This window comes from Hemiscyllium ocellatum, chromosome 9, assembly GCF_020745735.1.
Source record: "Hemiscyllium ocellatum isolate sHemOce1 chromosome 9, sHemOce1.pat.X.cur, whole genome shotgun sequence".
Lineage (NCBI taxonomy): Eukaryota > Metazoa > Chordata > Chondrichthyes > Orectolobiformes > Hemiscylliidae > Hemiscyllium > Hemiscyllium ocellatum.
Genome location: NC_083409.1, coordinates 103,925,991 through 103,941,665, shown reverse-complemented (window position 1 = coordinate 103,941,665; position 15,675 = coordinate 103,925,991). Strand labels below are relative to the sequence as shown.

The following is a 15,675-nucleotide window of genomic DNA, read 5'->3' as shown; positions in this document are numbered from 1 at the left end:
CTAAAATAAAAGCAAAAGTTGTATTTAGGGAGGCATTGGCCTTGTGGTATTATCACTGGACTGTTCAGCTGAAACCCCAAGTATTGTTCTGGAGATTCAGCTTCAAATCCCGCTATGGCAAATAGTAGAATTTGACTTTCAACTTAAAAAGAAAATCTTGGAATTAAGAGCTTACTTATTGTAACCTACCATTGTAGGTTGTCTGAAAACAAAATACACATCTGGTTCACAAATGTCCTTCAGGAAACTGCCATCTTCACCGACTAGCTCAAAGATAGGGGTTGTGGTGGAGGGTTGTTTTTCAGACTGGAGGCCAGTGACCAGTGGTGTGCCACAAGGATCAGTGCTGGGACCACTGCTTTTCATCATTTGTATAAATGACGTGGATGTGACCATAGGAGGTATAGTTAGTAAGTGTCTAGGTGACACCCAAAATTGGAGGAGTAGTGGACAGCAAAGAAAGTTACCTCAGAGTGCAATGTGATCTTGATCAGATGGGCTAATAGGCTGAGCAGTGGCAGATGGAGTTTAATTTAGATAAATGAAAGGTGCTGATTCCCGTCGGAAGGATGTTGTGAAGTTGAAAGGGTTCAGAAAAAATTTACAAGGATGTTGCCAGGATTGGAGGATTTGAGCTATAGGGAGAGGCTGAATAGGCTGGGGCTGTTTTCCCAGAGCGTTGGAGGCTGTGAGGGGTGACCTTCCAAAGGTTTACACAATCATGAGGGGCGTGGTTGAATAAACTGTCAAATTATTTTCCCTAGGTTGGAGAAGTCCATAACTAGAGGGCATAGGTTTAGAGTGAGAGGGGAAAGATTAAAAAGGGAGCTAAGGGACAACCTTTTCATGCAGGGGGTGGTGCGTGTATGGAATGAGCTGCCAGAGGAAGTGGTGGAAGCTGGTACAATTGCAACATTTAAAAGGCATCTGGATGGGTATATGAATAGGAAGGGTTAGAGGGATATGGGCCAGGTGCTGGCAAATGGGATAAATTTGAGTTGGGATATCTGTTTGGCATGGACGAGTTGGACCGAAGTGTTTGTTCCCACGCTGTACATCTCGTAATCCCAAACTAAGACACTGCTGCCTACATGTGACTGCAGACCCCCAGCGATGTGGCCCTCTGGGCAGTTACAGTGGGGCAATAAATGCTGGTCTAGCCAGCAATGCCCTAATTCTCTGAATAAATAAGAAGAAAATGCTGAGCAGGTCAGGAAGCATCTGTGGAGAGAGAAGCCAAGTTCATCTTTCTAGTCAGTGATCCTTCAGAGGATTTCCCCCGTGTTCGTTTTAATTTCAGCATACTCCAGAGGCTGCTTGGGAAGAGATGTAATGTAAAACTTACATCATCATCTACTCCTCTGTAATAAACTTGTTTTTTTTTTGTAGTAAGATTGACTCCCATCTCCTACTGCAATCTGTTGATTTGATTTGATTTATTATTGTCTTAGGTACAGTGACAAGTTTTGTTTTGTGTGCACCATGCAGAGTGCATTCGGGTAAGAGAACGGAGTGAACAGTACGGCTGCAGAGAAGATGCATAAACAGCAAGATCAGCATTAAATTTAAATTTGAGAGGTCCGTTCAGAAGTCTAATAACAGCGGGGAAGAAGCTGTTATTGAATCTATTCGTACAGGAATACAAACTTTTGTGTCTTCTGCCTGACGGAAAGGGTGGAAGAGAGTATAACCGGGGTGGGAGGGGCCTTTGATTTTGTTGTTTGTTTCCCAAGACAGCAGGAAGTATAGGAGATTTTGTTGGCCACCCAAGTGTTACTTTTGCTGGAATGGCCATTCTTCTGGTATGAGCTAAAGTTCTGGGTGTTGAGTGATAGTGATTCAGCACCAAGAAACTTGCATGACGTTTCCACTGCCTGTGACCAAGGGGCACAGATGGTGACTATCACAGCGTGTAGCTGAATGCCTCTGTTTGGGTAACTTAGTGCAGACTAGAACTTCAACTTGAAGACTGATTTTCTGTTTTGGATGATTCCCAGCAGGTTCTCTGCGCTTTACATTTGTGAGGAGAAAAGCCTTTTCCCTGAAAGAAAGCTGTCCTACTAACCGCACCTTCTGAGAATCATATTATCGAACAGTATATGAGGCCATTTGGCCCATCATGCCTGTGTCTTTTCTGTGAAAAGACTATTTGATTTGTATTTATTCATTCTTGGGTTGAGGATATGATTCTCTAGGCCAGCATTTATTGCCCTTCCTGGAGAGCATTTCAGAGTCAGCCATGTTACTGTGGGTCTGGACTCGCATGTAATCTAGACCTGGTGATGACTGCAATTGTTTCCCTAAAGATGGGTTTTTCCAACAATGGACAATGGTCACCATTGTCACCAATGGTCTTTGTAAACGTAACTCAAACTTCCCCGATCTGTCATGGCAGGATTCATACCTGGGTCCCCAGAGCATTACCTTAGTCTCTGGATTAATAAGCCAGTGGTTTACCACTAAACCACAGCCTCCTTGACTCAATTCCTCCCTTTTCCCATTATTCTATGAATTTTGCCTTTTTAAGTTATTGTGCAGTTTCCTTTTTAAAGTTGGTATTGCATCTGCTTCAATAGCTTTTCAGGCAGATTGTTGCAGGTCATTGGAACTTGATGCAGCAAAACATTTCTCCTTGAAGAATGGTGGAGCAGGCTTGAGGGGCTGAGTGGCCTACTCCTTCTATGTTGCTTCCTTCGCCAAGGATCTTAAATCTGATTTTTTGGAGTTTGCCGATTCTTCTGCCAGCGGGAAGTTTATTTACTTCATGAAAGCCTTTCATAATTTTTAACATCTCTGTTAAATCTCCTCTTCACCTTATCTGCTTCTCCCATCTCTCTCCAGAAGAAGAGTCCCTCATCCCCAGTGTATTTTTCTTGCCATTGTTTGTACATCCTTGACATTCTTATGAAGTATGCACACTGATGCAGTTCTAGTGCTTCCTAAAGGTTTAGCTTCCTTCCTTTTGTACTCTGTGCCTTGGTTATTAAAACTGAGGTTACGAGACCATGCCTTACCCAATTCCTCTTCTCAATCTTTTTACTGATCAAAGATTGTTGCTCATAGCTCCAATCTTCATCGCCATAGACACGGCAGGACCTGCGGCCGTTTGTAGCTTAAAGCTGTATGCTTCCATTCACTCCCTGTGTAAGTGGCAAACAATTTTCAATGTGCAGAAAATTTCCGCAGGCGCTGGGAATCGATGTGCTGGTTAACCAAAAATAGTTAAAGGAGATGTCCGAAGAAGATCAAATACTTCCTTTAATGGATGGAGGCGAAAGCCGAATGGTCATGTTAACCCCCTTCTGTCCCATTTCAATGAACAATAATCCCAACCTCCCCAGAATATTCAGGAATGTTTCAAAAATCTGTTGCTGCTTCCGTTTCTCTACATTTTCCATTTTTATAAACTAAATGTTGCCATGTTCCTGTGATCCTAAGAGGTCCATAATTTCAGGGCTAATTCAATCGTTGATGCCTGGCAACCTTGTTACAGTCAGAACAGCCTCTTTTCACTGGTTCTCAGTTCTCGGGGTGAGCTGGTGCCTTTGGGAGTTGGGTTATGTTGGAACAGCTGGTGCTCAGCGAGCCCTTGACTGGAGCCTGAGGTCACTGCATTCAACCAGTTAATTATCATTTCAGTTTTGTTATCACGTTAAATAACAGCATTCCTCACCGAAGTCCTGATAGATTTTGCATTACTCATGCACGCTTCACTTTGCAAGTGCTGCCTTATTGACAAACAGACAAGATCCAGTAGGCTGTGTTCCAGTTACTAGGGAATTCTGGTTGCTGCAGTACCGGATAGCAATGATTTTGCCAAAGGTAGGCATGAGGTGCTGGAGTTTAGTCGTAGAAATAAGCTGACGAGCTGTTCCTTGGATGATGAGAGTTTAAGTGGGTAAGGGTTTCAATTTGTTCACCTGTACCTCCACACACATCATCTATTGCATCCGCTGCACCCGATGTGGCCTCCTCTATATTGGTGAGACAGGCCGCTTACTTGCGGAACGCTTCAGAGAACACCTCCGGGCCGCCCGGACCAACCAACCCAATCACCCCGTGGCTCAACACTTTAACTCTCCCTCCCACTCCACCGAGGACATGCAGGTCCTTGGACTCCTCCACCGGCAGAACACAACAACACGACGGCTGGAGGAGGAGCACCTCATCTTCCGCCTGGGAACCCTCCAACCACAAGGTATGAATTCAGATTTCTCCAGTTTCCTCATTTCCCCTCCCCCTACCTTGTCTCAGTCGGTTCCCTCAACTCAGCACCGCCCTCCTAACCTGCAATCCTCTTCCTGACCTCTCCGCCCCCACCCCACTCCGGCCTATCACCCTCACCTTGACCTCCTTCCACCTATCCCACCTCCATCGCCCCTCCCCCTAGTCCCTCCTCCCTACCTTTTATCTGAGCCTGCTTGGCTCTCTCTCTTATTCCTGATGAAGGGCTTATGCTCGAAACGTCGAATTCTCTATTCCTGAGATGCTGCCTGGCCTGTTGTGCTTTGACCAGCAACACATTTGCAGCTGTGATCTCCAGCATCTGCAGACCTCATTTTTTACTCGAAGGGTTTCAATTTACTAATCATTAAAAGTTGCAGCTCAGATTATCAAAGCCACAATAAAGCCAGCCCATGCCCGAGGATTCATTTCAATAGAGACAGCCTGAAAAGCAGAAAAGTTACATTAAACTTGTAAATGTTGGTTTGACCACACTTAATCTGAAGTCACACAACACCAGGTTATAGTCAAAAAGGTTTATTTGAAATCACAAGCTTTCAGAGCACTGCTCCTTTGTTTGGATGAAGGGGCACTGCACCAAAAGCTTGTGATTTCATATAAAGCTGTTGGACTATAACCTGGTGTCGTGTGACTTCAGACTTTGTTCACTCTAGTCCAACATGGGCACCTCCACTGCTTTAAGGAAGTGCAGGGCACACTTCATATTTTACAAAGAGTCTGGAGACTGTAGCAAGGTGCAAAGTAAGACTTCCGATTGCAATGTTGGAGCAGAAAAGGTAGACCTATCAGAAAAGGCTGAAACAGTCTTATTGGTGAGGGGAGGTGGTCTTTTCCATTTTGGAAAGGTGGCCTGACAACAGTTTTAAGTGATGTAGTCTGACGGGGTGGGGGACAATGTAGAGAAAATTACATCAACAAGAGCAGAATGTAGAAGGCTGTGTTGTTGGGATTAGATTAGATTAGATTACTTACAGTGTAGAAACAGGCCCTTCGGCCCAACAAGTCCACACCGACCCGCCGAAGCGCAACCCACCCATACCCCTACATTTACCCCTTACCTAACACTACGGGCAATTTAGCATGGCCAATTCACCTGACCCGCACATCTTTGGACTGTGGGAGGAAACCGGAGCACCCGGAGGAAACCCAGGCAGACACGGGGAGAACGTGTAAACTCCACACAGTCAGTCGCCTGAGTTGGGAATTGAACCCGGGTTCTCAGGTGCTGTGAGGCAGCAGTGCTAACCACTGTGCCACCGTGCCGCCCATAAATTGATGTAGGGGGCAATGAGCTCACACGGACTATAAAAACTAGAATAGACCTGTGGAAAAACTTATTTCTGCACTGCTTCAGTGCATTTACTATCCAGCTAACCATCTGAACCACTTCATGTGGCCACAAGTTGCACATTCTAACCACGCTCTGGCTAAGGAGTTTCTCCTGAATCCCTTGGCTAGGTTTATCAGTCTCTGTTGCATATTTACGGTCCCTAGTTGTGGTCTCAATCACAAATGGAGATAGCATCTCTCTGTTTACCCTATCGAACAAGTTCATAATCTTTGCATAATCATATGTAGCGTTTGCTTCTGGATGACTCAAAATGATTTATATTTTTAAGGAAAAATACTTTTGCTTAAAATGAGCTGGCATTGAGATTACATTGCTGTTTATAATGCATAATAGAAGCAGTGGTTTCCCAGGAAACGGGCCATTTTATGAGTCAGGTCTGCAAGTCTCTCACCCATAGAGGAGATGATTTATTAGGTCTGATGGTGGCCTGTTTATCAAAATCATTACTTTCTTTTGTATCCTTCATGGACATGCTGATGACATTTTCCTTGATCGCGTTGTGAATGAAGAATTCAAGCAGATTTATCTTGCTTTACCCAGTGTTTGAGAAAATTATCTTATCGATTTTAATAACATGAATGGTAGTGGGTCACCCAAGACTCGTTTTGTGGCTGTAATCTGCTGGAGACATAACCTGAGATTGAGTTGTGAATCTCTATTCCTGTTGAGGTCACTGTTGAGGCATATCCTGCAGGGCAATTGTCGAGCTGAAGGAATGTCTACAGTAGTGGTTTTACAAAATCCTGTACATCCGCTGACAGAATAGCCGCTCCAGTATCAACCTCAGACTGAGCATCTCCAGTATTGAGGCACTGGGTACAGTCAGTTAGCTGTGATGACCAGGCCATGCTGTCCACATTGTCTGACACAAGATGAGCTCTGTATCTCCTGGCAAGCCTCCTTATGGGAAGGGCTTACCGGGAGGGAGAAGGAATCACTTCAGATATGGTCTTGGCGCCTCCCTGAAAGAAATGCACCACTCCACCCCTGACACACACACACACACACACACACACACAAAACCTGGAAAGGAAACATGTCACCACAGGGTCAGCCATTGTGCGTATATCCAGATGGATGTTGAATGAAAACAGCACATGGAACAGAGCATCTCTCCCAGCTGGCTGCTGATCCGAACAGCCACCTGAGTGACCAAGTTGGACTGAACGGTCTGTTTCCATGCTGTGTGACTTTATGCCCCACCTCTGACAATGTGTGTGGGTCCAGCGTTAGACTGTTTAGTTACCTCGACACCAGAATGTCCCCGTCCATCCTGTGGAACTGCCTAAGAAGAAGCAGAAGAATTGTTTAACTCGGCAAGTCGTGCAGAGAAGTAAAGCAAGTGCTTTTCATGACCTAAGGGTACCTCAAAAAAAAACTGCTTTTCAACCAATGGAGTCACCATTATTGGATAGCAGCCAACTCACATGCAGCCAGTTCCCAAAATCTGCACTCTGATGCTTTTCTTTAAAAAGGGATTATTGATCAAAACATCCTTTGGCCTCCTTCAAAATATTTGAAATATGTCAGTTTAGACAGTGCACCATTATCTTAGAACCACACTGAAATGTCACCCACGTTCTGTGCTCAAGCCCCTGACTCTATGTACGCACAGCCTTGTAATGGAAAAGGGAGAGTAATACCACCTGAGCTAATGCTGCCAGCAATGCTTTACTGAAGCCTCCAGGGCAATGCACTGAAACGCTATTGGTATTCAGTGAACTGGTGCTGTCTGTGTGAAGACAGTGCGGAGCTGAGCTACAGAAACTAGAAGGTCACCAGACTGCGCGAATGGTCATGGGAATGTTAATTTGGATTTAGCAGTCATGGTTTTAGTGAGAGATGATCCTCTCTGTTACTAAGACTGCTGACTTTTACCTCTAACACTGCCAGCCAAAAGCCTCTCTGACATCTAATGAAAGGTTCTGCCTTTGTCTCTCATTACAACCTAATATATGATCCTACTCACCTCACCCCTTGAGAAACGGCCCTTGATGTCCTTGACCCACGAGGGTTAATGAGGATTTATTGATCATTCAGTAATATATGTTATTACTTTATTTCTTCGTAATGTCGTACTAAACATCAGAGGCCTGTTTAAGGGCTGAGTTGATTCAGGCAATGAGTAGATGAGCTGATTGGGTTTGTGTTCTCGTCTTTGTAGCAGGAGATGGCAGAGTAGTGGTAATGCCACTGCACTAGTAATCCAGACCCCCAGGTTCATGTTCTGGGGCCATTTGTTCGAATACCACCAGGGCAAATCATGAAATTTGAATTACTTAAAAACCTGGAATTGAATTCTAGTTTAATGGTGACCATGCGATTGTCATGACAAAACATCTTGTTCACTAAATTTGTGGGAAGAAATCTGCTGTTCTTACCTGGTCTGTCCATGTGACTGCCGACCCATAGCAATGTGGTTGACATGTAACTGTCCCCTTGACAATTAGGGATGGGTAATAAATGCTGGCTCTCATCCCATGAATGAATTAAAACAAAATCTGATTTCCGCCTGAGTTAGCTGTTTACATGATTTTTTGAACCACCACCGCTGGGCTAATGAAGGAAACATTCTCCAGTTGATATTCAAGTCCGGAATCTTACCACTCCCTCTCTTAGGGAACTTTGTTGCATGCTTAGTGAGACAGTGGTAAAGTGGTACCGCTGGTAATCTAGAGGCTTGGATTCAATCCCTGGGAATACTGGTTCAAATCCCACCACTACAGTCTGATTAGAATTAGAATCACTACAGTGTGGAAAAAGGCCATTTGGCCCAACAAGTCCACACCGATCCTCCGAAGAGCGACCCTTCCAGACCCATTCCCCTATACCTATTACCTCTAACTAATACACCTAGCCTACACATCCCTGAACAATATGGGCAATTTAGCATGGTCAGTTCACCTAACCTGCACTTTCTTGGATTGTGGGTGGAAACCAGAGCACCTCGAGGAAACCCACGCAGACAAAGGGAGAACATGCAAACTCCACACAGGACAGTCACCCGAGGCTGGAATTGAACCAGGGTCCCTGGCGCTGTAAAACAGCAGTGCCAACCACTGAGCCCCTCTGCCATGGAAATTATCATTGTTGCAAATGTCCATCTGGTTCCCCAGTGTTCTTCAGGGGAGGAGATCTGGAACCTTACCTGATTTGGTGAAAGTTTGACTTCAGACCCGGAGCAATGTGATTGACTCTTAACTGAAATGGTGGATTGAGAGACTCAGTTAGGGATGGGCAGCAAATACTGGCCTTGCTGGTGATGCCAACATCCCTCAGGAGAATAACTTTAACAACGAGATGTGATTGTGTTTGTTCAGTTTGCGATGGCCTCTGTGGTTGAATTACTCTCTCGTGTATTTTGTTTTGGTTCGTGCCTAAAGGCTGGTGCAAAAATGAGGGTGTGCAGGTGAATCTGGATTCATAAGAGTTGGCATCTTCGAAAGAGGAAGAAGAAAGATGCATTAATATCTCATAAATAATGGAGTATGATTGATATTCTGTCCATGCCTGGAAATGTAGACACATTTCAAAAGCAAAATGGTGTTGTAAATGACATGCCAGATGCTCTTCATTTAATTCTAATTACTATAATGTAGGGCTTATATGAAGATTAGTAGTTACATCTGCTCTGGTTCATCTGTCTTCCGAGAGGACTTTGATTTCTGTTTGCGTTTCGAACTTCATTAATGTTGATACCTTGTAGGGTCCTAATGAGCTGCAGCCATTTTCTGCCAACTACTTTCTGACACAGGCTCTCCCCCACAGTGGGGACCCCCTTCCACAGTTCCAATGTGGAAGAGGCAATAAGCAATCGCAACGAAGAAGTTAAGTAATGGATTGTTCTTGGCAGCACAGGTGGATATTGGCAGTAAGAGCAGAGTATTTGTGGGGAAAGAAAGAAAGGCTTTCATTTCTAAAATGTCTTTCTCCACCTCAGTCTGCCTTTGGAGGCACTGAAGTACTTTTGAAATACAATTCTTTTGTTATAGGAAGGTAAGGAGGAGGAATAAACTGCGTGGCCCGTCAGTGCTGTTCTGCTATTGTATACAATTGTGGCTGTTCCTCTGCTTTAACTTCACCAATCCATCAGCTTGCCACATCCCTTAAATCTTGGTGAGATCAAAAATCTGTGCCTCGGCCTTGAATACATTGAATGTCAGCACGTCCACAATGCTCTTGGGTGGAGACTTCTGAAGACTCAGTCCCAAATGATTATCATCTTTCCCCGGGACTCTTCCTTCTTGTTCCAAATTCCCCAGCTTGAAGAAGAGATCTGTGTTTACGCTGTACAATACTTTCAGTTAGGAAATACAACTAATTCATACACTGTGAGGTCCTACACTTTTACACTATCTGATCATCTGTTTTTCGGTCTTGGTTGAGGGATAAATATTGGCTAAGGGAGAACTTACCTTCATTCCAATTTAATATATACAGTACTACATCACTGAGAGCCATTGTTTGTCTGAAAGAATGAGGTGGAATGGTGTAGTGCCGGCTGACTTTGATATGTCATCTGAAAGACAGCACCTCCGACAATGCAGCACTCCCTCAGCACTGCAAAATAATATCCAGGTACGTTCTGTGTTTGAGTCACTGATGTGAGACTTGAGCCCACAATCTTCTGACTCGAAGGCGAGAGTCTTATTTATGAACAGTTTCTGCAGAAACTATTTGGCTTGTGATTGTAATCTGTGTTTTGAGTTGCTGGGTCAACTGAAGAGTTGTGTGGAGGTCTAGTTCAATTACTTGCTCAGGAAAGCCATACCAGTGTGGGGCACAGAAGCTCTCAAATTACCGATTTTGTTGTCCGGTTGTGAAGCAACAAGTAAATTGTGTGGTTCACTGATGCTCCTCATCCTTTAACCTGAGACCTCTATAAAATCAATGTGATTTCTGTGAGCCATTGCAGATCCTTGGTTGCCTTTGGCGATTTAGCCACTGGTTGCTCCTGATTTGTTAACTCTGCACCTGAATCCATTAATCACGACTGTGCTACTAGTTTTGAGCATTTGCTGTCCTAATTTATGACCACGCCTGATTAGATTCGTGCCTTCCAATTGGTCCTAAGGTTATTTGTTATTCTCTCTTAGCATTTATTGGCAGCTTAGAACAAAAACAAATACATTAGTAAGCCAGCTTCACAACAGCCACTGGGAACTGTTCAGAAAATCTTATGAGAGGATGGATGGGTTTTGAAGGACTATCGGTTTGGTTCTGTATGAGCTAGGAATCGATAATGAGCTGCAGTCTGTAGGCACTTCTTTGTTCACCAGTTGTAAATTCAGACTGAAAATTCTCATTTTTTTTATGCAGATCCTTAAATGGTCACAGTGCCTAGCCATTATCTGTCGTCAGCTACGACGTTTTTCACCTCTTTTTGGTAGTAGCTGTGCCTCAGATGACTAGGCCCTAAGCTCTAGATTTCTCATCTTCAGTTCATCTTCTTTCTCTTTCCCTTAAAGATACTCCTTAAATCCTATCTATTTCAGTTTTGATCCTATGCCTATTATCCCCCAGAATGGCTCCGTTTCTGAATGTTATACAAAATCCCATATTGCTGGGAGAACTCAGCAGGTCTGGCATCATTGCTGGAGAGAAAGCAATGGTCCTGCTTCAGAACTTTTATTCAGTGTCTAAATGTTGTCTTATCACACTCCTGTGCTGTGCTTCAGGACGCTGAAGGTGCTAAATAAATGCAAGTTGAATTGCACAGGGCTGAAGAGTTAACCCCACCTTGGACCCAAATGATGGTGTGGGCGTTTGAGTGTTGAGAGAGCACCTGAGAGGTGCTCACGGGGAGTTCCAGTGGTGTTCATGCTCTGGGTCTGTATAGCAAGGGGAAAATCCGCCAATGCCAGAAACCAGCTCCCACATCGAAACCTGAACTTGGGACAGAAGGTTATGGCATTCTATCTTCCAGCGTAACTTTTTTTAAAAGGCTACGGCTCATGTGCCTCATAATAGGGAGCCCAAATCGCAGGGAGGCAATGGCCTAGTGGTATTAACTGTTAATCCAGAAAGTCAGCGAATGTTTTGGGGACCTGGGTTTGGAAAATCTGGAATTGAGAGCGAATGACCATTGTTACATCTTTACCTGATCTGGTCTACATGGGGCTGCAGACTACAGTAATGTGATTGACTCTTAACTGCCTGATGGGTAAGAAATGCTGGCCTGGCCAGCCACACCCTGATGTCATGAATAAATAAACTTTTAAAAATGGAATGGAGCCATAAACACACCGGTGAAAAAGAAGTGGTGTGTGTGTGTGTGTGTGTGTGTGTGTGTGTGTGTGTGTGTGTGCGCGAAGTGAGAAATTTTAATATAGAATGCACCATTAGTCACGAAATAATGTCTGAGCTTGTGGGGAAAGATAATGAGTTCCACTTTAAAACAAAAAGCTTTCCATTAGGAAGGATCTCAAATAACGTGGACTCACTTGAAGGTTTATGAAGCTCCAGGAAACAGGTTGAATGCTGCGTGCAACAAGAGGGTGATTTAATTATCTTCAGAGATTTGCTACCAGCCATGTATTTGTTTTCTAAAAAAAGAAGTAAATTCAAAGGTGGAATGAAACGATAGGAATTCAGGAACATGCACTCGGAATAAACTGCTTTCTCATCTTTAACAGGTGATAGCAGCACCACAGCAGTGTCAGACACCTGAAGGGAATTGATTCTCTGAGTCCTGGGTTTATGCATGCATTGAGGAGCTGGATGTGGTTTGTGTCAGTGGCTGTTATAGAGAGCTCATTTTTAACTATCAGTGTTGGTTGGGCAGCTGTTGCACAGCTCTCCTCCCTCTCTGTCACTCTAGGTTAAGCTGATGGCCAGAAACTAAATAGTCAGAAAATATTAGTGTAATGGCACTTGGAGTGGATTGTCAGAGTTACTTTCCTACCACCTTATTTGTCTTAACTTTAAGAGAATGCCATACAGGTTTTTGCATGAGTCAAAAATGTAATTATATATCCCATAGAGTCATAGAGATTAGATAAGATTACTTATAGTGTGGAAACAGGCCCTTCGGCCCAACAAGTCCACACCAACCCGCCGAAGCGCAACCCACCCATACCCCTACATTTACCCCTTACCTAACACTACGGGCAATTTAGCGTGGCCAATTCACCTGACCCGCTCATCTTTGGACTGTGGGAGGAAACCGGAGCACCCGGAGGAAACCCAGGCAGACACGGGGAGAACGTGCAAACTCCACACAGTCAGTCGCCTGAGTTGGGAATTGAACCCGGGTCTCTGGCGCTGTGAGGCAGCAGTGCTAACCACTGTGCCACCATGCCGCCCATAGACATGTACAGCATGGAAGCAGACCCTTCGGTCCAACCTGTCCATGCCGACCAGATATCCCAACCCAATTTAGTACCATCTGCCAGCAGGCACAACCCATACATTTGTACCTTGACTTCTAATTTTATTGTTATTTCCTATGTTGTGTCCATCTTTAAAAACATGTTGCTTCAGGAGGGTTATACTTGCATTAGAAATGGATCCGAGGTTTCCTTGGCTGGGGTTCACTTTTTGGGAGGCATGGTAGCTTAGTGATTAGCATTGCTGCCTCTCAGTAATAGGGTTAGATCCCAGCCTCGGGACACTGTCTGAGTGGTGTTTGCAAATGGTTATTGCCTCTGTGTGGGTTTCCTCCCACACTCTAAAGATGTGCAGATTAGGTGGATTGACCCTGCTAAACAGTGCCCGTAGTCGTCAGGGATATAGTCATAGAGTCCTAGAGATGTACAGCACAGAAACAGACCCTTCGGTCCAACTCGTCCATGCAGATCAGCTATCCCAACCCAATTTAGTTCCATCTGCCAGCACCTGGCCCATATCCCTCCAAACCCTTCCCATTTATATACCAATCCAAATGCCTTTTAAATGTTGCAGTTGTACTAGTCTCCACCACTTCCTCTGGCAGCTCATTCCATACACATACCACCCTCTGTGTGAAAACTTGCCCCTTAGGTCTCTTTTATATCCTTCCCCCCTCACCCTAAACCTATGTCCTCTAGTTCTGGACTCCTCCACCCCAGGGAAAAGACTTTGTCTATTTACCCTATCCATACCCCTCATGATTTTTATAAACCTCTATAAGGCCACCCCTCAACCTCCGATGCTCCAGGGAAAACAGCCCCAGCCTATTCAACCTCTCCCTACAGCTCAAATGCTACAAAACTGGCAGCATTCTTGTAAATCTTTTCTGAACCCTTTCAAGTTTCACAAAGGAAGGAGACCAGATTTGCACGCAAAATTTCAACAGTGGCCTAACAATGTCCTGTACAGCCGCAGCATGAACTCCCAACTCCTGTACTCAGTACTGTGACCAATAAAGGAAAGCATACCAAATGTCACCTTCACTACCCTATCTACCTGTGACTACACTTTCAAGGAGCTATGAACCTGCACTCCAAGGTCTCTTTGTTCAGTAATATTCCCCAGAACCTTACCATTAAGTGTATAAGTCCTGCTAAGATGTGCAGGCTTGCTGGATTGGTCACTGGAAATGCAGGGTTACAGGGATGGTGTAGAGGGGATAGGTTTATGTGGGAAGCTTCATGGAAGGGAAGTCGATGGGCCAAATGGTCTGCTTCCAGACTGCAGGGATGCTGTGATTCCTGAAATGAAGGGATAATCTTGTAAGACAAAATTGAGAAATTTAAACCTGCATTTGATTAGATTAGATTCCCTACAGTATGGAAACAGGCCATTTGGCCCAACAAGTACACACTGACCCTCTGAAGAGTAACCCACCCAGATCCATTCCCCTACCTTCTATTTACCCCTGACTAATGCACCTAACACTATGGGCAATTTAGCATGGCCAATTCACCTAACCTGTGCATCTTTGGATTGTGGGAGGAAACTCAAGCAGACACGGGGAGAATGTGCAAACTCCACACAGACAGTTACCCGAGGCGGGAATCAAACCCCGGTCCCTGGCACTGTGAGGCAGCAGTGCCAGCCATTGTGCCGCCATGCGCATTGGATTTTGGAGGAACGAGAGGGGATCTTGTTGATACCACTGTGTTTCTGGGGGGATTTGACAGGGTAAGTACTGAGAGAATGTTCCCACTCTTGGGCACAGTTTCAGAATTATGCAGTCTCCTATTTAAGCAAGAGTTTCTCTTCTGACGATGGTTTGTGTTTGGACTCTTCTGCATTGGAGACTGGGTCATTGAATCCCTGCTGGGGCAGAGCAGACGGAAGTGTGATGGTTCCAGACAAGAATGTAAAGTTAAGGTTGCAATCAGACAAACTGTTATCTCATTGACTCCAAAGACTGAACGGTGTTCTTAACGTTGGCTTTACTAAGGCACCTTCGTGTTGCTCAATGAGATTCATCTTGGTGGGGTGGTATTCCACATTTGTTGGGTGGGATATCACAAAGATCCTTCCTGCAGACATCCCTTCCTCCAAAGCACGTACTCAGCAAGAACTGGCAATCCACAATCTGTTGTTCAGATCCCTTAACATGCACTTGGCTCAACTTACCTGAGCAACCCTCTCTGAGAGGGAGCCACAAAGGGAAATATGTTTAATTTCCTTGTTGTGGTTCTGTTCGCCGAGCTGGGAGTTTGCGTTGCAAACGTTTTGTCCCCTTTCTAGGTGACATCGTCAGTGCTTGGGGATCCTCATCCAAGGGATCCTCATCCAAGCACTGAGGATGTCACCTAGAAAGGGGACGAAACGTTTGCAACACAAACTCCCAGCTTGGCGAACAGAACCACAACAACGAGCACCCGAGCTACAAATCTTCTCCCAAACTTTGACGTTTAATTTCCTTTTACCATTTCCTTGTGAGCCACACGAATTCTCTTCCAGCTACCAACACATAACGTTGGGCCTCTCCTTCTCCATAGTTCCCTTCACATCACACTCCCTCATCGTGTTTCTCTGACTCTTGGGGACAAATTCATCGAATCGTAGAATCCCTACAGTATGGAAGCATGCCATTCAGCCTATCGAATGCACACTGACCCTCCAGAGCGTTCCACCCAGATCCACCTCCCTACTCTGCATTTCTCATGGCTAATCCAACTAGCCTGCACATTCATGGACACTGT

General features: G+C 44.8%; 1 protein-coding gene across 1 annotated transcript in view; it reads left to right on the top strand.

Moving 5' to 3' along the window:
* Positions 1 to 15,675, top strand: part of pigk (phosphatidylinositol glycan anchor biosynthesis, class K) — a 120,110-nt gene that overhangs the window by 56,365 nt on the left and 48,070 nt on the right. The gene's annotated exons all lie outside the window — the stretch shown is intronic.